This window comes from Rhyacophila brunnea, unplaced genomic scaffold, assembly GCF_057557595.1.
Source record: "Rhyacophila brunnea isolate RB1 unplaced genomic scaffold, BYU_Rbru_1.0 scaffold_7, whole genome shotgun sequence".
Lineage (NCBI taxonomy): Eukaryota > Metazoa > Arthropoda > Insecta > Trichoptera > Rhyacophilidae > Rhyacophila > Rhyacophila brunnea.
This window is the reverse complement of record NW_028233339.1, coordinates 105,396-129,145: the sequence shown is the minus strand read 5'-3', so window position 1 is coordinate 129,145 and position 23,750 is coordinate 105,396. Positions and strand designations below refer to the sequence as shown.

The following is a 23,750-nucleotide window of genomic DNA, read 5'->3' as shown; positions in this document are numbered from 1 at the left end:
AGTACTCGGCTTCGCACAGGGTCGCTTCGTGGATACATTTATCTTAGATATTTAAAAAAAAATAACAATAAGTAAGTAATTATCTTATTAATGTTAAAATATCTGTGTAATACAATACGCCAATATGAAAGTAATTCTAATAGGAATAAAGGTCAAACAAAAGAAAACTAAATTAAAATCGAATCCAAAATATGGAAACGTTATTAATGGTATTAATAATATGTAGTAAAAAATTCAAAATTGGTTGGTACAAACAAACAACAAACTTTGTATTTTATATAATACTAATTTAGAAACCTTCGCAGGTGTGCGCACAACAACTGACAAAAGTTTCATCGCAATCGGATTAATGGTATAGGAACGCATACGAATAAAAGATGTTTTTCTAATTCAGAAATCTTTGCGGGCGTGCGCACGACAACTCACCAGTTTCATTGCAATCGGATGAATCGTATAGGAACGCATACGAATAGACGAAGATAGAATAGAAGAAGTAGATGTTGTACTAATTCAGAAACCTTCGCGGGCGTGCGCACAACAACTGGTCAAAATTTCATCGCAATCGGATGAATGGTATAAGAACGCATACGAATAGAAGGAGATAGCATAGAAGAAGAAGAAGATGGTTGCACTAATTCAGAAACCTTCGCGGGTGTTGGCACAATTACTGACGAAAGTTTTATTGCAATCGGATGAATGGTATAGGAACGATATGAATAAATAAAGATAGAATGAAGAAGAAAATGGTTGTACTAATTCAGAAATCTTCGCGGGTGTGGGCATAACAACTGAATAAAGTTTCATTGCAATCAGATGAATGGTATAGGAACTATATGAATAAATGAAGATAGAATGAAGAAGAAGATGGTTGTACTAATTCAGAAACCATTGCGGGTGTTACCACAACAACTGACAAAGGTTTTATCGCAATCGGATGAATGGTATAGGAACGCATACGAATAGAAGAATACAGAAGAAGAAGAAAAATATGGTTTTACTAATTCAGAAACCTTCGCGGGTGTGGGCATACCAACTGACGAAAGTTTCATTGCAATCGGATGAATGGTATAGGAACTATATGAATAAATGAAGATATAATGAAGAAGAAGATGGCTGTACTAATTCAGAAACCTTTGCGGGTGTTAACACAACAACTGACAAAGGTTTTATCGCAATCGGATGAATGGTATAGGAACGCATACGAATAGAAGAATACAGAAGAAGAAGAAAAATATGGTTTTACTAATTCAGAAACCTTCGCGGGTGTGGGCATACCAACTGACGAAAGTTTCATTGCAATCGGATGAATGGTATAGGAACTATATGAATAAATGAAGATATAATGAAGAAGAAGATGGCTGTACTAATTCAGAAACCTTTGCGGGTGTTAACACAACAACTGACAAAGGTTTTATCGCAATCGGATGAATGGTATAGGAACCATACGAATAAAAGAAGATATAATGAAGAAGAAGATGGTTTTTCTAATTCAGAAACCTTCGCGGGCGTGCGCACAACAACTAATCAAAATTTCATCGCAATCGGATGAATGGTATAAGAACGCATACGAATAGAAGGAGATAGCATAGAAGAAGAAGAAGATGGTTGTACTAATTCAGAAACCTTTGCGGGTGTGGGCATAACAACTGAATAAAGTTTCATTGCAATCGGATGAATGGTATAAGAACGCATACGAATAGAATAGAATAGAAGAAGAAGAAAATGGTATAGGAACGCATACGAATAAAAGATGATTTTCTAATTCAGAAACCTTTGCGGGCGTGCGCACGACATCTCACCAGTTTCATTGCAATCGGATGAATCGTATAGGAACGCATACGAATAGAAGAAGAAGAAGATGGTTTTTCTAATTCAGAAACCTTCGCGGGCGTGCGCACAACAACTAACCAAATTTCATCGCAATCGGATGAATGGTATATGAACCATACGAATAAAAGAAGATATAATGAAGAAGAAGACGGTTGTACTAATTCAGAAACCTTCGCAAGTATTGGCACAATAACTGACGAAAGTTTCATTGCAATCGGATGAATGGTATAGGAACCATACAAATAAAAGAAGATATAATGAAAAAGAATAAGATGGTTTTTCTAATTCAGAAACCTTCGCGAGTGTGCGCACAACAATTGACGAAAGTTTCGTCGCAATCGGATGAATGGTATAGGAACCATACGAATAAAAGAAGATTGAATGAAGAAGAAGATGATTTTTCAGTGAGTGGGTGTACTTACTAGGTAGTAACTAGTAGGTACTATTACTACTATGCATTGCCTTACTAAATAAACCATTATGGTTTGGTTCGGTAGGGTTTAATTGAATTTTAAAAATTAATCAACACCACCTGTAAATTGTATTATTTCAATGAAAACAAATACGTTTGACTGACAAAGTTTGGTGTGCACTATTTATGGCGGATCTTAACAGCCTACCTCCATCCTTCGCCACTGCCAAATAATAAATAATATAAAAGATATTAATGTGACATTCTCTCGATCGGGACACCGTACGGTGGGAGTCGACTAAGGCTGCAGACACAAATGCAGTTGACGTGAGTCGACGCAGGGTCTTATTTGATTCCAATTGCATCCGATTAGAATCACCAATTCGATTTGTTTTATCCAATTGATGATTCTAATCGGATGCAATTGGAATCAAATAAAACCTGCATATACGCACGTCCACTGCAACGCCGTGTCTGCGCCATAAGTTGCTCGTGTAGTTTACCCGTAACGTGATAAAATTTAAAAAAAAAAAAAAAAAACTATTGATGCTATCAAGCATCATACATCATCCCAACCCAAGATCTATACTAATAGTACCTGCCCACCCACTCCACGGATTTTTCGACATAGCACGTGTAGTATTTTATTATTTAAAGATACTCTCATCATCATGAAAGAGGGATAGACCGTTCGTTTTGCTATAAAAAAAATTGACTATAGTTTCCTAGACGCCCTACAAGTACAACTACACCGTGTCTGAAAATATAGACTTAACAACATAAATAAGAATCTATAAATACACTTAATAATATTTTTAAGCGGCTGAATTGATCGGTAAAATATTTCCATCAGTCACTTTCATAATTTTGTTCTAAAAGTACAGTGTGTGCAATATAAAACAGAAGATTAACTTTGTGGTCTTCCAGCGATGCATTGACTGCCAGGCGCCAGATGTTTCCGTTTATTATTCTTCCATCGAATGGCTCTACTCTACGCACTACTCCTACTTAGGGAATCCAATCCCGAGCCAAAATTCTGATCCTGAGATTTCGGGATTACAATTTGACAATCCCGGGATTGGCATTTTTTTTCCATTGTTAATATAAATTTTTTATATTTACAAATAACATTAATAAAATCGGTCAAAAATAAATCTAGTATAATTTATACTATTTTAAGACATTTATTGTTAATATTGTATACGTTCAATCTTGGAAATACATAAGTTTAATGGAGTAAATAATATTGTAATATAAAATAATAATGTGAATTTAACATGAGACTGCTGTTTCTGATAGTAAAGACTTAATGAATGGGTTAGCGAGATTTACAATAGTAAAGCAAATCATGGTGTACTTATGGCCTTTCCGCTTCATAAATCTAATTAGTCAGCCAAATATGAAACTGCCGTAAAACGTATGAGATCATGGTGGAATTACTTTGTAGTGGTAAGCATTGTTTTTTCCAATCTTTCTCATTTTTATTAATTTATGTGAAAAAATAAAATGAATCGGCAACTTACATATGAGTATAAATCAAACTTCATTCAAACTCAGATTATTTCTAACGTAGTTATTTGTTATTAAAAGTATTTTTTCTGTTATATTTTCGTTTTCATTTTATTTTCCATAATAATTGATAAAAAATCAATCCCGAAAGTTTCGGGATTATGTTTATCAATCCCGGGATTCATAGGTATCGAAAAATAGCTCGGGATCCCGGGATTGGAATCCCTATTCCTACTGGATAAAAAAAGTATTTGTTCATTTCTCACGTGAGTCCTTTTCAGTTAATGCTTTCAAACTCTGCGTTCAATACTAATATAGACAGATCAATAATAATTTAAGGGGGGACATGCTCGTCGAAGGTCAAAATTGAGTTTTTATTGTATTTTCAAACCATGATCCTGGACACTCCTTAAACGTTGTAGATGATCTATTTATATAATTTTGAAGCCTTATTATCCTTTATAGTTATTTTAAACATTTGATGACTGCAAGAAGTATTTTTGTTACATAAAATAGTATTCTTTTAAACCTCTCGCTCTAATGTTTTAGAATATAGTCATATTTTGGTACATAACTGTGCAGTGGTGTTAAGATTTTTTACATTTATTAATTTTTAAACGCATTTATAAAACCATTAGCATAATTTATTACGAGATAATTTTTGTAAAATATTCACGATAAAAAATTATATTGATAATCTCTGTGATCCCAAATTTGACAAGAATTAGGCATTTTATTATTCAAAAAATCGGCAAGATTAACACATTTGATGATAATTCTAAAGATATTTATTATAAGCTATGTCTTTGACCATTCAAGTGTGATAAACATCTTATGAATAATGATTGCTTTATAATAATTATTGACCTAAGAATAAGGTAGTGTTTTTTTCAAATACGCCATTTCTTTTGTCATTCCCCAGTGGTTAAGCTACAACATACGGCCGTAGCCATAAATTGACAAACTATAATTGAAGTAGGGAGTAAAATGATATTGACGCGCGTGTTTGAACATGTACCGTTTAAAAAAAAATTAAAAAAAATTCGGTTAGGTACATGTTCAAACACGCGCGTTAACATAATTTTACTCCCTACTTCAATTATAGTTTGTCATTTTATGGCTACGGCCGTATGTTGTAGCTTAACCACTAGGGAATGACAAAAGAAATGGCGTATTTCAAAAAAACACTACCTTATTCTTAGGTCAATAATTATTATAAAGCAATCATTATTCATAAGATTTTTATCACACTTGAATGGTCAAAGACATAGCTTATAATAAATATCTTTAGAATTATCATCAAATGTGTTAATCTTGCCGATTTTTTGAATAATAAAATGCCTAATTCTTGTCAAATTTGGGATCACAGAGATTATCAAAATAATTTTTTATCGTGAATATTTTACAAAAATTATCTCATAATAAATTATACTAATGGTTTTATAAATGCGTTTAAAAATTAATAAATGTAAAAAATCTTAACACCACTGCACAGTTATGTACCGAAATATGACTATATTCTAAAACATTAGAGCGAGAGGTTTAAAAGAATACTATTTTATGTAACAAAAATACTTCATGCAGTCATCAAATGTTTAAAATAACTATAAAGGATAATAAGGCTTCAAAATTATATAAATAGATTATCTACAACGTTCAAGGAATGTCCAGGATCATGGTTTGAAAATACAATAAAAACTCAATTTTGACCTTCGACGAGCATGTCCCCCCTTAAGTACCTATCCAAAAAAATATACTTAGGTAAAAATTTAAGATTAGTTTTTCATTCAAATTGGTATATTATTATAGAACGAGAATATACCAAAGATGTCGAAGAAACCCATCTGTGTGGTGTTCAAAATCGCCTATCAAAATCTATGAAGCAAATTCCATTAATTAATGATTATTATAGGCCCCATAATTTGGTTGCTAATTACATGGATTTTTTTATGTTTTGGGCAATATTTTATACCCAGTTTATGAGTTAGACGAAGCCTTTTAAGATTTCGGTATAATATAATAATTATTACATGACTGGTTTCACCAGTTTGGAGGCCCCCCTTTGAAATCTTCACACGAATCGATTGCGTCATCTGCGTCAAATAAAATAGCCACTGAATGAGATGTGTGGTCTCCTTTTTTCTGCATCGACAGGAAATGTGCCGTTTATCGATTAACCCAGTTGTCCACTCGTGACGGAAACAGCGCGGAATTGAATTTTAAGAACGTCGGAAGAGAACGTTAAAATTACCAACGTACTTGGGTACATTTTGAAGGTACAGATTTAGCTTAGACATCCAGGTGCAGGTGAGTTGCCTGTGATGCACTCTTATTCAAAAACGGGCGTGGGAGGATGTGAACGCCTTCGCGGCGCCCAGGCCAGCCGTTCACTCTCTTATCACAGAGTAAACACGAAATAATAAGCCGCCAGTCTGAGCCAACAGCAAATCTCACTAGATCCAATAGGCACCTACAAATTTATTATAAAGTTATAAAGGATGTTTCACTGAAATTGTTTTATTTCAGTCTAGACAACGAAAACAAACGACCACTCGAAGATATACATAATAATTAATTAGACCAAATGGTATAATATATTGGCATCAAATTCTGTTACATTATTAGGGAACAAAATAACACGGATATCACTCGCAGCAATTCCATAAACAAGACGGTTATCTACAATAATTATTGTTAGCACAGTTCACATGTCTTACTTGGTTACATGTAAATTTTACGTATTACATTTCACCGTAGCAGAGTTCGCCGTGAGCAATTTGTGCAACAAAAAATTCAAGAATGAAAACCTAACCTAACAAATAATCCAGTATATCGGCTATTTTTTAAAATTTGTTTGACGCTGGCTTCCTGTAAAATGTAAACCGACAAGAACCGTGTTTTATTTAGACATGAATTTTATCTCAGTACTATACGACCCAAAGAAGTTGGGTAATCTTTAATATACGACCATATATTTCCGATACAATATTTCACGGTGAAGTGTGATACGGCGAACTGCATACGTACAAATTTCCGGACACGGCAAGACAATAATATGCAATAATACGTAGCAAGGGGTGTGCGAGCGGGACAGTCACTAAATTATACGCAATAAAAATAACTTTTAAATAACAAATAAATTTTATAAAAAATGGTAATTTTATACATTTTTCTAATGGATTTAAGTTTTGTACTATTCCGTTTGAGTCGTTTTTTGCGCCCCGGGTTTCGCCTTTAGGCATCTTCAGGCACTGTATACACTCGCCAAAACGCAAATAACACTGACCACGAATACTATTAACTCTAACTTATATAACAAATCAATAAAATAAAGTAGGTGAAAACTCAATTACCTACCTATCAAGTCAAGGGTCACAATAAAAAAATATGCATAGTTAAAATGCATCTATAAAATATGGAAGGCAATGGACCAGAAAAATATATCAGACTGTCTCTATATAAAAAACACCCACACCAAAGAGAGACAGAATGATGATGATTATACAAATCCATAAGCACGGAGAAATATTTTTGATTGCCAGCAGGTATGTCGGATGAGTGGGAGTAAACATGACCATGTTGATACAAAAGCGCCATAAACAGCATAATATCAACAGATTACGACAGACAGCGAGAAGACAATATGCGCACCCGATAGATAAACTGGTTTATTCGAAAAACGTAACTATTACAGTCGAAATTAAAATAATAATTATCCATAATTGTGGAAGAAAATACTAACCTCCCCCATGTCTTACCCAGATAGAACCTAATTATATGAGATAGATGTCGAATAAAGGCTTTTTTGCAATACCTGTCAAATCCACACGTGTGTTTGGATCCAGAGCATGGACCCAATAGGATGAGTTCCATTTCTCAAAAACCACCGGCCAAGATCGACAGGGTATTGTTAGAGCCAATAGGCAAGAGTCAAGAGTGAGCAAATTAAAACAAAAACAGCGCAGATTTTGTAGCAAGCTTCACACTTTTGTGGTCTCGTGTAATAAATACAAAAACCATACAACGAACCTACGAGGGTGGGTCAATAAGTCCTTAGAAAAGCCGACAGGTGGCGCGACTAGTACTGTAAGCGGTTTGTTTTCATGCAGCGGCACTACCGATTCAGTATGCTGCGAAGTTTCTATCAGATTGGTCGGGTTGTTGTGTGTTTCTCGTACATTTAAAAAAAAATTTGCTTGTGGAAAATGGAAAAATGGAAAATGGAGAAAATTGAGTTTAGAGCTGTTATTAAACATTTTAATATAAAAGGGTTAACAGCAAAGGAAATAAAAAATGAGTTGGATTTAGTTCACGGCATATCTGCTCCTTCACTTGCAACTATTTATAACTGGTTAAATGAATTTAAACGTGGTCGTACATCAAAAAAGGATGAACCACGCTCAGGACGTCCTGTAGAGGTGACTACACCCAGAAATGATCAATAAAATCCACGATATGGTGTTAAGTGACCGAAGATTAAAATTGAGTGAGATAATTGAGGTTACAGGGATCTCAAAAGGTAGCGTCATTTCTATTTTACATGACAAATTGGGCATGAAAAATATTTCTGCAAGATGGGTGCCGCGTTTGCTCACAGTCGACAATAAACGCAATAGGGTGGTGGCCTCTAAAGCCCTGTTGTCGCTCATGCAACGCAATCCGGATGAATTTTTTCGTCGCTTTGTGACTGTAGATGAAACATGGATACACCACTATACTCCCGAGACGAAAGAACAGTCAAAGCAGTGGATTGCGAAAGGCGAACCATGTCCAAAGAAGGCGAAAACCGTAAAATCAGCTGGTAAGGTTATGGCTACTGTATTTTGGGATGCACGTGAAATTATTTTCGTTGACTATTTGGAAAAAGGAAAAACAATAACAAGGGATTATTATGCATCTTTATTGGACCAGCTAAAAAACAAAATTGAAGAAAAACGGCCTCATTTAAACAGGAAAAAAATCCTCTTTCATCAGGACAATGCCCGTGTTCACACATGTTTACGATCAATGGCTAAAATTGAAGAATTGAAGTTCGAATTGGTCGACCACCCACCGTATTCGCCAGATTTAGCCCCCAGTGACTTTTTCCTTTTCCCAAACTTAAAAAAATGGCTAAGTGGACAACGTTTTTTTTCAAATGAAGAAGTCATCGATCGGACAAATGCTTATTTTGAGGACCTTCCGAAAACTTATTTTTCTGACGGTTTAAAAAAAATTGAGAAACGTCTAACCAAGTGTATTGAGCTCCAAGGAGATTATGTTGAGAAATAAAAAAAAAAATACAAAAATAAAAACTGTTTTAATGCTTTTTTCTAAGGAATTATTGACCCACCCTCGTATTACTATAATATTCACAATAAAAATTGCAATTAGCAATATGTAACGTAAGTAGATAAATAACCAAATCAAAATATCAAAACTAGCCGCCATCTTGTTTATTTCCAATCCAATGCTGTGTTTAAGGCGATGTCTTTACCTACATGCATCAGCACCTAGCGGAAAAATACGAAGCTTGCAATTTGAGACATTTTTTAGATAATTTACAATTTCAACTGTATTATAATCTATATCTATATATATAAAAGAAAGTCGGGTTAGTTACACCATTTATAACTCGAGAACGGCTGGACCGATTTTTACGATCTTTGCATTGATGGATTTGTAGCCCCGAATAGCAGAATAACTATTAAAACATCGGAAAATTTCACGGGAAAAAAAATTATGAAGAAAATTAATTTTTTCATACATTTTGACATTTTGAAAAATGAACGCGCAATCGAAAATAAAAGAAAATCACAAAAAATTTAAATCCATATACAACATGACAGAAAGAATAAACAAGAAACAAACAAACAAATGAAAGGCGTTGTGTGCATTATCTATCCTTTGACAGTTGATTCAGTTCAGCCTCAGATAATCCCGAAAGACTTTGTTGTATACTCCGGTGAATTTTGGAGGAAGTTGTCCTGCCTGAATCTTTTTTACTTCTTCGACAGCGTCCAAAAATAAAGCCAAGGATAAAATAACATGATCTCATTGCTGGTATTGCTCATTATTTACCTACTAATTTCAAAAATCATCATTCGAACTTCATTCGACAATCGATCTACGTGAATAATCGAGCCGATTACCAGCTAGGTGCGCAAATAGCTATTTCGATCGTGATTTTCAAACGGTAAGTTACCTTCGAAGATGTTCAATTTGTGAGGTTATCAAATTTGTGATTGTGTGTGCACCGATAACTGCTTCATTATGTAATTTTGAATTATGTAATTTAGAATTATGTGATTAATTTTCCAGTGTTTCTCATTTGATGATTCGTCAAAATGCTGACAACTATTTGCTGCGATTTCGTCGATTGCTTAAAATCGAGACGGAGCGCCTCACTTTCATTTGGTTGAACCAAGCCAAACTGCGATCGTAGGAGTATATTCATTTACGCGATGCAATCAGCACCGTAGGAGATGCAGCTAATGTTGGTCGATTGACTATTCTATCGGCGATGTACATTGGCAGCCCACGTCATATGCATGAATATGCACAAGATGCAATGACATATGTTCGTCATTACGGTCGTCCAGATCTATTCATCACCTTTACATAAAATCCGAAATGAATAGAAATTGTTCAACTGCTACTCCCCGGACAAACATCAAGTGATCGGCACGACAACACCGCACGTGTCTTCAAACAAAAAATCCTGTCGCTGATGAACTACATTGTTAAGCATCGCGTCTTTGGGAAACTCGATGCTGGATGTATTCGATTGAATGACAAAAACGAAGCTTGCCGCATGCACACATTCTTATTTGGTTAGTCGAAAGAATTCAACCAGACCAAAAAGATGACATCATATGTGCCGAGATTCCTGATCCCGAAACCGATCCAGACCTGCATGATGTTGTAATTACTTACATGATTCATGCACAGTGTGGCGCCATCAACCCCAAATCACCATGCATGGTCGACGGCAAGTGTTCCAAGCGTTATCCATGAAGTTTAACGGCGTAGAATATCACTGCCAATGATGGTTATCCACTGTATCGGCGTCGATCACCCAATGATAACGGTAGAACTATCACAACGAAAATTAAGTGAAACGATATCGTGGTCGACAACACTTGGATTGTTCCGTATTCGCCACTTTTTTCCAAAACATTCAAGGCGCATTGCAACGTGGAGTTTTGCAATTCAGTGAAGTCCATCAAATACATCTGCAAATATGTCACCAAAGGCAGCGATATTGTAGTTTTTGGCGTTCAAACTCCCAATACCAACGATAAAATCACGCACTATCAAGTTGGTCGATATGTGAGCTGCAATGAAGAAATTTGGCGTATTCTCTCATTCCTCATTCATGAACGTCATCCCACTGCTGTACATTTGGCGGTGCATCTGGAGAATGATCAACAAGTTTATTTCAACGCATTGAATGTTGTTCAACGTGCTGAAATATCTCCAGCGCCAACATTGACCAGTTTCTTTTCGATTTGCCAAAGCGATCCGTTTGCACAAACGTTGTTCTACTCTGAGATTCCACGTTATTACACTTGGAACGCTTCATCGAAGAAATTTCAACGTCGGAAGCAAGGCGATGCGGTTCCTGATTATCCGGATGTGCATTCTACTGATGCTCTCGGTCGCATTTACACAGTTCATCCGAAGAATAGCGAATGATTCTACTTGCGGTTGTTGCTGGTAAATGTTCGTGGGCCGACATCATTTGAATCACTTCAAACTGTCAATGGTGTAGTGTGCCCAACATTTTGTGCTGCATGTCAAAAGCTCAATTTGCTTGAAAATGATACTCATTGGGACATGACAATCGCTAAAGCATTTGTTTCTGCATCTCCAAGTCAGATACGCACATTATTTGCTATCATTATTTCGACATGCTTCCCATCGTATACACCTGAACTGTACAACAACTACAAGGATGACATGTCAGAAGACATTTTATATCGAATTCGTGTCATTTCAGGGAATCCTGATCTCGAGGTGATTAAGGAGATACATAACCAGGATTTCCTTTTGATCGAAGACATGTGTTACCTCATGTGCGGCAGTTTGTTAGTCAAGTTAGGAATGCCAATGCCACATCGTGGAGTGAATTACGCTTTCAATCTAGAATTGGAACGTGAACGTGAAAATGATCGAGATGCATTGAACTAATTAGTTCGAACGAATGTACCAATGTTGAACCCCCGACAGAAGGTAGTGCACGATACGTTAATGAAGGCAATTGATGATGGAAATGGTGGCTTATTTTACCTCGATGCGCCCAGTGGAACTGGGAAGACATTCCTCATGTCATTGATTTTGGCCACTGTTCGTGCGAGATCCGAAATTGCTGTAGCAGTTGCTTCTTCCGGATAGCGGCCACGTTGTTAAAAGGATGCCGAACGGCTCATTCAGCGTTGAAATTGCCGTTAAACCTTCAAACGACTGAAAAACCGATATGCAATATTGCGAAACATTCGGCAATAGCCAAAGTTTTGGTAGCAAGTAAAATCATCACCTGGGATGAATGTAGAATGGCGCACAAACGCGCATTGTGAGAGATGTTTTGGAGGCGCAATGATTCTACTATCTGGCGATTTCCGCCAAACACTACCAGTCATTCCAAGATCGACCACTGCCGATGAAATAAATGCTTGCCTCAAATCATTGACTCTGTGGCGCTATGTGAAGAACCTTCAGCTGACGACAAACATGCGAATTACATTGCTAAACGATCCATCTGCCGAAGATTTCTCTAAGCAATTTCTGACTATCGGTAACGGCCGTGTTTCCGTCGACGAATCGAACGGATTGATTTCGTTTCCGCTGAATTTTTGCAATTTTGTGTCAACAATTGGTTGAGTGAACGAGCAATTCTTGCGGCAAAGAACAAAGCTGTGGATCACTTAAACTTCACAATTCAAAATCAAATCGTTGGTCTACTGCATTCCTTCAAATCTATCGACTGTGTAAGTGCTCGGCCGTAGTAATTTGGCGGGCGCGGTGCGGCGGCGTCTTGCGAAACTCAAACGTATAGCCATGTGTATTATGCCCGAAAAAAGACACTGTCTACGAACATTTTACACACGGTTATACGTTTGAGTTTCGCAAGATGCCGGCGCGCCACCCCCGCGCGACCACTACGTTCTTGCACTAACAAACGAAGACGAAGCAACCAACTAGCCAACTGAATTTTTAAACTCATTGGATCTTCCTGGCTTGCCACCGCACAATTTACAACTAAAGGTTGGCTCGGTAGTCATCATGCTTCGAAATCTGAACCAACCAAAACTATGTAATCCATTTCATTTTGATTTGATTTTTGCACATTTATTGAACTTAATTCATTTTGAATATTCATTTTAACTTAATAAAAAAATGAATTTAATTCAGCTAATAAGTTAACACAAGATTATTGATTCTGAGGCGGTACGAAGTTCGCCGGGTCAGCTAGTATATATATAAAACAAAGTCGGGTTAGTTACACCATTTATAACTCAAGAACGGCTGGACCGATTTTTATGATCTTTGATTTGTTGGATTTGTCTCCGTCCCGAATAGCAGAATAACTATTTAAACATTGGATAAATCACGGAAAAAATAAATTATGAAGAAAATTCATTTTATCATACATTTTGTATCGAACGGCTTTTGACTGATATCGATGAATTTAAAAGATGGAGCTCGCGCATACGAAAACAAAAGAAAATCACAAAAAAAAATAATCCGTATACAACGCCATCTCTGATACATGACAGAAACAATAAACAAACAAACAAAAGAAAGTATGAACATGGCGTTTTTGACAGTTGATTCAGTTCAGCCTCAGATAATACCGAAAGACTTTGTTGTAGACAAATAGCGATTTTGATCGTGATTTTCAAACGATAAGTTGCCTTCTAAAATGTTCACTTTGTGAGGTTATCAAATTTGTGAATGTGCGCGTATCGATAATTGCTTCATTATGTAATTTTGAATTGTGTGATTAATTTTCCAGTGTTATTGACAATGCCGCGAGCCAGAAGATCTAATCTATCTATCTATATAAAACAAAGTCGGGTTAATTACACCATTTATTTTATAACTCAAAAACGGCTGGACCTATTTTTATGATCTTTAATTTGTTGGATTTGTCTCCGCCCTGAATAGCAGAATAACTATTAAAACATCAGAAAAATTCACAGAAAAAGAAATTATGAAGAACATTCATTTTCTTATACATTTCGTATGAAACGGCTTTTTTGATGATGTCTATTGATGATATAGAACTGATTGACTGATTTCGGTGTTCGTCTCGGCCTCGAGAAGCTTCCTCGCGTATTGGAAAAGTAAGAAAATCAAAAAAAAAAAATCCGTATACACCGCCATCTGTGATACAAACATGAGTATTGAAATTCAGTAAAGTACATCAAATACATCTGCAAACATGTCACCAAAGGCAGCGATATTGTGGTTTTTGGCGTTCAAACTCCCAATACCAACGATGAAATCACGCACTATCAAGTTTGTCAATATGTGAGCTGCAATGAAGCAATTTGGCGTATTTTCTCATTCCCCATTCATGAACCCATCCCACTGCTGTACATTTGGCGGTGCATCTGAAGAATGGTCAACGAGTTTATTTTAATGCATCGAATGTTGCTCAACGTGCTGTAACACCTCCAGCGACAACATTGACCAGTTTCTTTTCAATTTGTCAAAGCAATCCGTTTGCACGAACGTTGCTCTACTCTGAGATGCCACGTTATTACACTTGGAACGCTTCATCGAAGAAATTTCAGCGTCGGAAGCAAGTCGATGCGGTTCCTGATCATCCGGGTGTGCATTCTAATGATGCTCTTGGTCGCATTTACACAGTTCATCCGAAGAATGACGAATGCTTCTACTTGCGGTTGTTGATGGTAAATGTTCGTCTGCCGACATAATTTGAATCACTTCGAACTGTCAATGGTGTAGTGTGTCCAACATTTCGTGCTGCATGTCAACAGCTCAATTTGCTTGAAAACGATATTCATTGGGACATGAAAATCGCTGTAGCAATTGTTTCTGCATCTTCAAGTCAGATACGCACATTATTTGCTATCATTATTTCGACATGCTTCCCATCAAATCCACCTGAACTGTGGAACAAGTACAAGGATGACATGTCAGAAGACATTTTACATCGAATTCGTGTCAGTTCAGAGAATCCCTATCTCGAAGTGAATGAGGAGATACATAACCAGGCTTTGCTTTTGATCAAAGACATGTGTTATCTCATGTGCGGCAGTTTATTAGTCAAGTTAGGAATGTCAACGCCACATCGTGGAATGAATGACGCTTTTAATCGAGAATTGGAACGTGAACGTGAATATGATCGAGATGCATTGAACCTATCGGTTCGATCGAATGTACCAATGTTGAACCCCCAACAGAAGGAAGTGTACGATACGTTAATGAAGGCAATTGATGATGGAAATGGTGGTTTATTTTTCCTCGATACGCCTGGTGGAACTGGGAAGACATTTCTCATGTCATTGATTTTGGCCACTGTCTGTGCAAGATCCCATATTTCTGTAGCAGTTGCTTCTTCTGGGATAGCGGCCACGTTGTTAAAAGGATGCCGAACGGCTCATTCAGCGTTGAAATTGCCATTAAACCTTCAAACGACTGAAACACCGACAAGCAGTATTCCGAAACACTAAGCAATGGCCAAAGTTTTGGTAGCAAGTAAAATCATCACCTGGGATGAATGCAAAATGGCGCACAAATGCGCATCGGCAGCACTCAATCGAACTATAAAAGATCTGCGCAATTACTCAAGATGTTTTGGTGGCGCAATGATTCTACTATCTGGCAATTTCCGCCAAACACTACCAGTCATTCCAAGATCGACCGCTGCCGATGAAATGAACGCTTGCCTCAAATCATAGACGGCGCGGCGCTATGTGAAGAAACTTCAGCTGACGACGAACATGCGCGTTGCATTGCTAAACGATCCATCTGCCGAAAATTTCTCCACGCAATTGCTGACTATCGGTAACTGCCGTATTCCTGTCGACGAATCGAACGGATTGATTTCCTTTCCGCTGAATTTTTGAAATTTCGTCTCAGCGAAGGACGACCCCATCAACAAAGTGTTCCCGAACGTCATTGCTAACCACAAAAATCACAATTGGTTGAGTGAACGAGCAATTTTTGCGGCAAAGAACAAAGATGTGGATCACTTAAACTTCACAATTCAAAATCAAATCGTTGGTCCAATGCATTCCTTCAAATCTATCGACTGTGTAATAAACGAAGACGAAGCAACCAACTATCCAACTGAATTTTTAAACTTATTGGATTTGCTTGGCTTGCCACTGCACAATTTACAACTGAAGATTGACTTGGTAGTTATCATGCTTCGAAATCTGTCCCAACCAAAACTATGTAATTTATTTCATTTTGATTTGATTTTTGCATATTTATTGAACTAAATTCATTTTGAGTATTTTAATTCAGCTAATAAGTTAACACAAGATTATTGATTCTGAGGCGGTACGAAGTTCGCCGGGTCAGCTAGTTATTAATAAATGTGAAAGTATCTATTGTAAAAAAATGTGAATTTGTCAAAGGACCCCCTCCCATCTTATTATCTTATGTTTATTATTAAAATTTAGTTTATTAAGTTTTTAATTTTTTGACTAATTTCATAGTTTTAATATTTTTTATATTTATTTTAAAAAACATCGATTTATATAAAAAAATATAAATGAAATGTGTATAAGTAACTTGAAATCCTTTTTATTCATATCAAATCGAGCTTCAATATTGGGACCATACCTAAATAAGATTTCATAGGTAGGTACTTTTGCAACACAATTCTTAATTAAAATTGACCATAAAAAGTTAAATTACCATTTAAGGTACCACGGCAGAAGATAATTAATTATTCTGGATGAAAGTACGTCACGGCCATTCGGGAAACTAAAACTCCCTCCGCTATATCTCATAAATCTCTATCTCCATCAGTGTTGCCAACCGTACTATAATTATAGTACAATACTATAATTTTGAATCCGCGAAAAATGTTAAATACTACCTATAGTTTTTTCAGAATTACTATATTTTTTTACCCATTTATACTATAATCAATATAGAAAAAGATGGCAACACTGATCTCCATCCCTGCCTAACGCATCTGTCCTTGTATACTACACACGGCTATATTATATTCTGGCTTGCCAGTCAGAATATACAAATCGAACTGTAATTGCGTGTATTTTATTTAACTACCCTGTTTCTCCTTTAATCTCAATAGGAAACTAAATAAAATACTGAGAAAAAGTAAATTTTAAGCCACGTTTACAATCACAAACATTAGTGAAAATATCAAACATGTATCTAATTAGTAATTACATAATAATTACAAATAGTAAGTAGTATGTAATTACTTAAGTATTATGAATACAATCAAATTGTTGCTAATGAAAATATTCGGCTTGAACTCTTACTTATTTTTAGCTTAAAATGTCAAAAGAGTTCATTGATAAGTGATAACTTACTTTGACCTTTATGATTAGGGACATTATGTAATTAATTAAGACCAGATGACAAGGTAAACAAACTATTTATTGCACCCGCAGTGGTTTAGTGACCGGATGAATTTCTCAAAGTCTGTGTATCACGAATTCCAATCCTGCAATTGAATCAAATTCAGTGATGCCCCGTGGGGGCGGGAGTTACTCGAAGGGCGGTAAATCGAGGAGAATTATTTGGTATACATAGAAATAGCTCCCTAAACTTAGTAATAACGAAAACAAAAAGTATTAATTAACATAACAGGTTTAACAGGACTGTAATCTGTTGTCGTGTTCGCGATGTCTAGTTTACTTCCTTCGACGTCCTTGGTGACCAGAAATGACACGTGCAGATATATTTTGTTAGTATGTACACAACACATTTCTTAGATATTGGAGTCATAAAAGGTGATAAAAAATACAAAAAAACGGGGCGGCATTTTGTCTAGAGACGTCGCTGATCAAATTAACATTGCTGTTTTTTTTTCAATAATATACTTGGAATCAGAGTATGGATTTGGCAAATGGCTAGTAATCATCCTTTAATAAATATAATAAACGACGGGGGTTTTTAAATTTTAAAAACCCCCGCCGTGTGTGAAGGTTTGCATACCTCGCTGTAGAATGTAAATTGTAATTTTCCTCTTTTATGCATTAATTCAGGGTTTCCCAAACTATGTTCCGCGGAACACCAGTGTTCTGCCGAACCTGAATAGGTGTTCCGCGACCATTTGATAAGATCTTCTAAGTAAAAGTAAAATAAGTAAAACTAAAATAATTAAAGAATCTACTTCATATTAAAAGGCGAGTGATGATCAATCTCTACTGATGTTGATGACGTCAAGTATCTAGATAGGTCATGGCTCCCAGAAGGGGGGGGCTTCTAGCCTGGGGATCCGGCGTGAGAGATCGACCAGCCAAGTGAGATAAACACACATCACAAACATGCACTAATAGTAAAAAAATGTCGCCTGCGGCGCTGTTTCACTTCAAACATACTAACATTTAAGAATATGTGGTTTTGCCATGATTACAATTTTTGATTATTGTCAATATTTGACATGTCCATAATTGTGCATATCAACATAAAAGTGGGTGTATTAAAAATACAAAAAATCGCTAAAAAATACCATTAATAATTTTACCTCGAACACCGTTTGGAATATGTAACTGTAGATCGTCACATTGCCTTTAACCTTAGCGATAAGTAGGGGGCCCGCCAAAGATTCTAGCCTGCAGGCCCGCTTCGGGATGTGGGGGCCATGATCTAGGGTACAGACGGAGGACTATCTTTTCTCACACCGTGCGCATGAAAAAGATGGGCTATATTGTTTTTAACTGACCGGCTGACTTGTGAAAAGTCTTGTCAGCAGTGTTGCCATGTCTACTGAAATTTCAGTAGATCTACTGATATTTTTTGCCAATATACTGAATTTTTGATTTTTTTTCGAAATTCAAGAAATCTACTGATATTTGTGTTTCTCCATAATTGTAAGTTTACTAATGATTATTTTAATAATAAACTTGAAACGATTTACGCACGATCTTTTTTAATGTGTTACACTTCTAAATTGACGAAGAAAGCATTGTAACTCTACCCAAGAGCGCCATTTTACCCATTAATATCATCATTGTTTACAATAAATTAATATTATTAGTTATTTTTATCCTTATTAGTCTTAAATTATATCTAATATACTACATTTTCCAAAATCTACTGATATATTATGAAATCTACTGAATTTTTTGTCAAAATCTACTGAAATTTTAAATATTGACTTGGCAACACTGCTTGTCAGTTTAACGACAGTTGCCAAACTTGGCAGAACGGTTAGCTGCGCTAATAAATAACCTACAAAATAAAATAAGTGTTCCGTTAAAATTTCCGGGTTTGCGAAGTGTTTCATTGCAGAAAAAGTTTGGGAAACCCTGCATTAATTAATAAATGATTGAAAACTAAAGAATCTTTAATCAGTATGGCACATGATGAGGAGAGTACTTGGGAATTGGGCAAACGACGTCACCGTTGATGGTAAAAGGTTCTCCGATTAGAGATTTTCGGACGACAGATTTCCCATTGCAAAATCACTCGAAGGGGCGAAGAGATAGAAAGTAATCTTGCACCACTGGATTGAAAAATAATGTGAACTGATAAACTTAAAGATAAACATATCCAAGACGGTCATAGATCTTACCTAATAATACTATGTCTCAACCCAGTTTGCTGCTTGATATATAGAGATGGTCACTGGATATGTTTATCTCGGGTCAAGCACATTAATTTGACAAAGGTGGATGTGAAATGAGCAATGGCAAAAAGTGCCATGTGAAAGTCAAAGCTGTTACTAATTTGGAAAAACAAACATATTACCAAAACCACTGAAATCTAGTAGATCTCTTGTCTTCCCAATAATTTGTGTTTGTATAAGACTTGAGACTCTTTAGACTTGGACGTTATAGGCAAGATAAACTAAATTTTAATAATAAATTAATATGACCATAAAATAACATGTAATTGACTTAAAATAAAAAATATTATTCTTTTTAATGTTTTCAGATATGTACATATTTATGAATTAAATACAGTTTAAATTGTAAATTATCAAAAAAATGTCTCAAATTGCAAATCTCAAATTGTTTCATAATTTTTCCGCTAGGTGCCTATGGTAGATGGAGGGTATCGCCTTAAAAATTCGTGGGTAAATACAAACAGGCGTATTGTTTTAATTAAAAAATATAATAAGATCAAAAAACGTTAAATTGTTAAAATAAACATTTACAACTTCCTCGTGAATCTAGTATCTCAATCACCTTTCAACTTTCATGTTATTTTATTATATTTTTCCACAAAAAAATTGATAGCAGAAATTATTACTTAATTCGAATTTTTTATAACTATGTTTTCATAGAATATTCAAAAAATAAAAGGTGCCTGCCTACATGTATATTATTATTATATAATGTGCAGCGTTGCTTTATAAATCTTTGTTTTCAATATTTAAGTATATTGGCTGTCAGTTTCCTAGGTTAGCTATCAATACCTGATTGAATGTCTTTGCTTAGCTAAGCCTACCGAGACACCTAGCGGAAAAATACGAAGCTTGTGATACAACTCAAAATTGTGACATTGAAAACGACAATTTTTAAAAACATAAATTACCTACCTACAAACTACTTATTTATTTTAATCAAAAATATTTATTTTAATAAATAATTATTCTTTTCAATGGTATGGAAGTACGGACGCTAAACTAAGAGATGTCACGGAGAACTGAAGCCTTCGAGAGGTGGCCATATAGACGCATCCTCAAAATTCCTCGGACTGACCGGATGACAAAATATGTAAGTAAAAGTAATAAGTTCTCAATCGAATGGGAAATGACTGAGAAATTCTGCGTAGTATCAAAACCAGAAAACTACAGTACCTCGGCCACATTATGAGAGGACGAAAGTAAAGCATCCCCCAACTTGAAATCCGAGGAAAGATCAACAAAGACATAACAGAGGATGACGCCGCATTTCGTGCCTTAAGAACCTTCATGATTGGTACATGAGCAGCTACACTGTTCTGGGTGGCAGATGATGAGGCTAAGATCGCCCTGATGGTAGCCAATCTGCGCTAGAAGATGGCACAATAAGAAGAGAAAACTTATCAACTAAATTTTAACAATAAACATAACCTTAAAATAGTATTATGAAATAATAAGATTAGATCCTTTATGTAACGAATTCACATTTAAGTAATAATATTTTTTAAATTGTCAGTTTATCTGTGGACTTTCAAAAATATTTAGATGTATTTTTCCGCTAGGTGCTTCTGCCAGGCTGAGCATTAATATGCACATGGCCAATATATGCAATACACCATCGTTCCGGGAATGGTAAATGCTTTTATAAATTATGGTAAGTATATTATAAAAATCCTATGGACATTCTTATTCGTTTTATTTTATCTATAGGGTAGTTAGTGCAGGTGATATTTTTTTTTGGGTGACGAAGTAGAAGTATAAAAATTACCGTGCCACAGATCGGTTGCCTGTTACTCCACACCCGTTGGGTATTTCAGTTCCCATTAATTCTGTGTTCCATGTCTTGTACATTGAACGACAAATGGTTATTTGTGCATCATCAGGTATTAATAAAATCATACCAATCCATGAGATATCGAGCACTAGCACTACATTACATTGCGATTACATCACCATGTTCGATCCTCTCTCTTAAGGAGCATGTTATGGGCCTTCACAGAGTGGCGGTTCTATAGACATATTTTTGTTTTTACTAGAAATGGATATTAGCCACTTGCTCAGTCTGTTAAGTTCACACTAATCTAAATACACATTGATAAACAACGTGCTGCACTACACCTACCTACTTAATGATGTAAATATAGTGTAGGTGTACAGTGGCCTTAAAAATTACTCACTAGAGTCAGTCAGAGAGAGTGGTTAGCAAACCTTTGAGACAGATGAGACTAAAATAGGAGTAGGTATGACAAAAATTTAGATTTAGATTTTTTCTTATCGGTTTACAGGAAGCCAACGCAAACAAATTTTGAAAATAGCCGATATACTGGAATATTTGTTAGGTTAGGTTTTCATTCTTGAATTTTGCCAAAATTGGTTATGAAAATTAGCGCGGTTTCCACCTGGCTTCCTGTAAACCGACTTGTACCATACATTCTAATTGATTTAAGTTTTGTACTATTTCGTTTGATTTGATTTTTTGCGACTCGAGTTTCACCTTTCGGCATCTTCAGATTTAGATTTAAATTCAAATTCCATCAAGTACCCTCAGTCGATAGAATTAATTTATTGAATAAAGTAATGTTTACATGTACGGTTTAATTTAAAATTAATTGAAAGTTAGGTTATAGTGCTTCATTTATTATCAAGTGAAGATTTCTTAAATACTTACAGCTACTTAATAAAGTAAGCATATTATAAAAAAATAATTGCATTATAAATATCTATAATATTAAGTAGGTACAGGTAATAAATAATAAGGCAAACAAGAGAATGGGGCGTGATTGTTGTGCAATTTGTCAATATTTCTGATACCTAATATGTGTACCTATGCACCAAAGAGTATTGTGTGGCTGGCGAGCCATAGTTTGCAAACCCCTGCTGAATAAACTAAACTATTGTCAACAGTGTACTTAGGTACTAAGCTTAGTGGAAGATTTCCCATCCTTCCCAGTTTATTGATCATAGGATCATAATCACATAATCAATGATGACATGAGCTGATGATATCATAATAAATATTAATACCTACATAATTTTCACTTATTTATAATTAATATTATGTTGTATATTATAATATACAATGTATAGGTTATAATAAAACATCACAATGATTTTATTTTGTTCTCATGCTAAAGGAGTCATATTCTTGATTTAGCAAATATTTTCTTTAGACAATAAAATTAATGATACAAAAACTGGTATTTATGAATAATGCACACATAATAATATAGCTACTCCCTCGTTCTATATATGGACATAAACTGTGAATCTTAACCAACTCCCAACATGTAAGATAATGCAATAAAAACTTAAATCAGAGGGTAAACATACCTTAAAGTGAATCTTTCTCGTTCGAGATGGTCTATTCGGAATGGGAAATTATGAACTTAATCCACATTCGGCTAAAAAACTAACATACTATCACAGAAGTTTTTCACAATACCCGACGTTGTATTTTCACGGCAGACCACAATGAAGTTGACTAAACTGAACTAACGTCAGTACTCAGTAGTAACTTCGCATGGGCGTTCCATAATAGGTTATTTTTGACATTTGACAAGATACAGTGGCACACCTAGCGAAAGAAAATGATACTAAAGTAGCAAAAATAAATAATGATTATGATAGCAACACTGCAATTATTATAAATTTATTTTTCTGTTGTGAAAAAAACTATATTGATAATATAATAATGTCTTTCGAATTTTCGAATGTTTGTTTAAAATCAAATGAATGGCAGATTTGTATTAAATATTTGGCTTTTTAATGAAAACATTACTCTTACCGACGATGCAGAAGACCGCGGTATTACAAAACCATAGTGGCGTGGCACTATATTATAAATTCAAATGATTTCGGTTTGAATTCGGTCAGATGCAAAGAGATTGAAGACGAAGAGAGAGAGACGAGAGAAGAGGAGTCCAATCTCTTTGGTCAGATGAGTTAAATGTAATACGTCAAAATAATAATATAAAACGAAATAAATCAGTAGGCTTTGTTTGTGAGATTTTAAATTTATTTACCTATTTATTTAACTATTTGGTTCCAGTCCATATCATATTATAATGCCGGCGGATGGAGCTACTGCCGCGGCAATCGCGGCATATTAATTATTGTTGGTAGACAATAAAAAGCCAAGACGCAGAAGAGTTTGGGTGCGTGAGTGGATTGCAAGACGGGAGACTCGAATGCTACAGTAATTTAATAAGA

The 23,750-nt window shown here is 35.4% G+C and overlaps 1 protein-coding gene across 4 annotated transcripts in view; it reads right to left on the bottom strand.

Moving 5' to 3' along the window:
• Positions 1 to 23,047, bottom strand: part of mys (position-specific antigen beta subunit myospheroid) — a 76,192-nt gene extending 53,145 nt beyond the window's left edge. For all 4 annotated transcript variants that reach the window (XM_085957861.1, XM_085957863.1, XM_085957864.1 and 1 more), the window contains exon 1: positions 22,872 to 23,047. The gene's annotated coding sequence lies outside the window, so the exon portion shown is untranslated. The remainder of the gene's footprint in view (positions 1 to 22,871) is intronic.
• Positions 23,048 to 23,750: the final 703 nt, after the last annotated feature.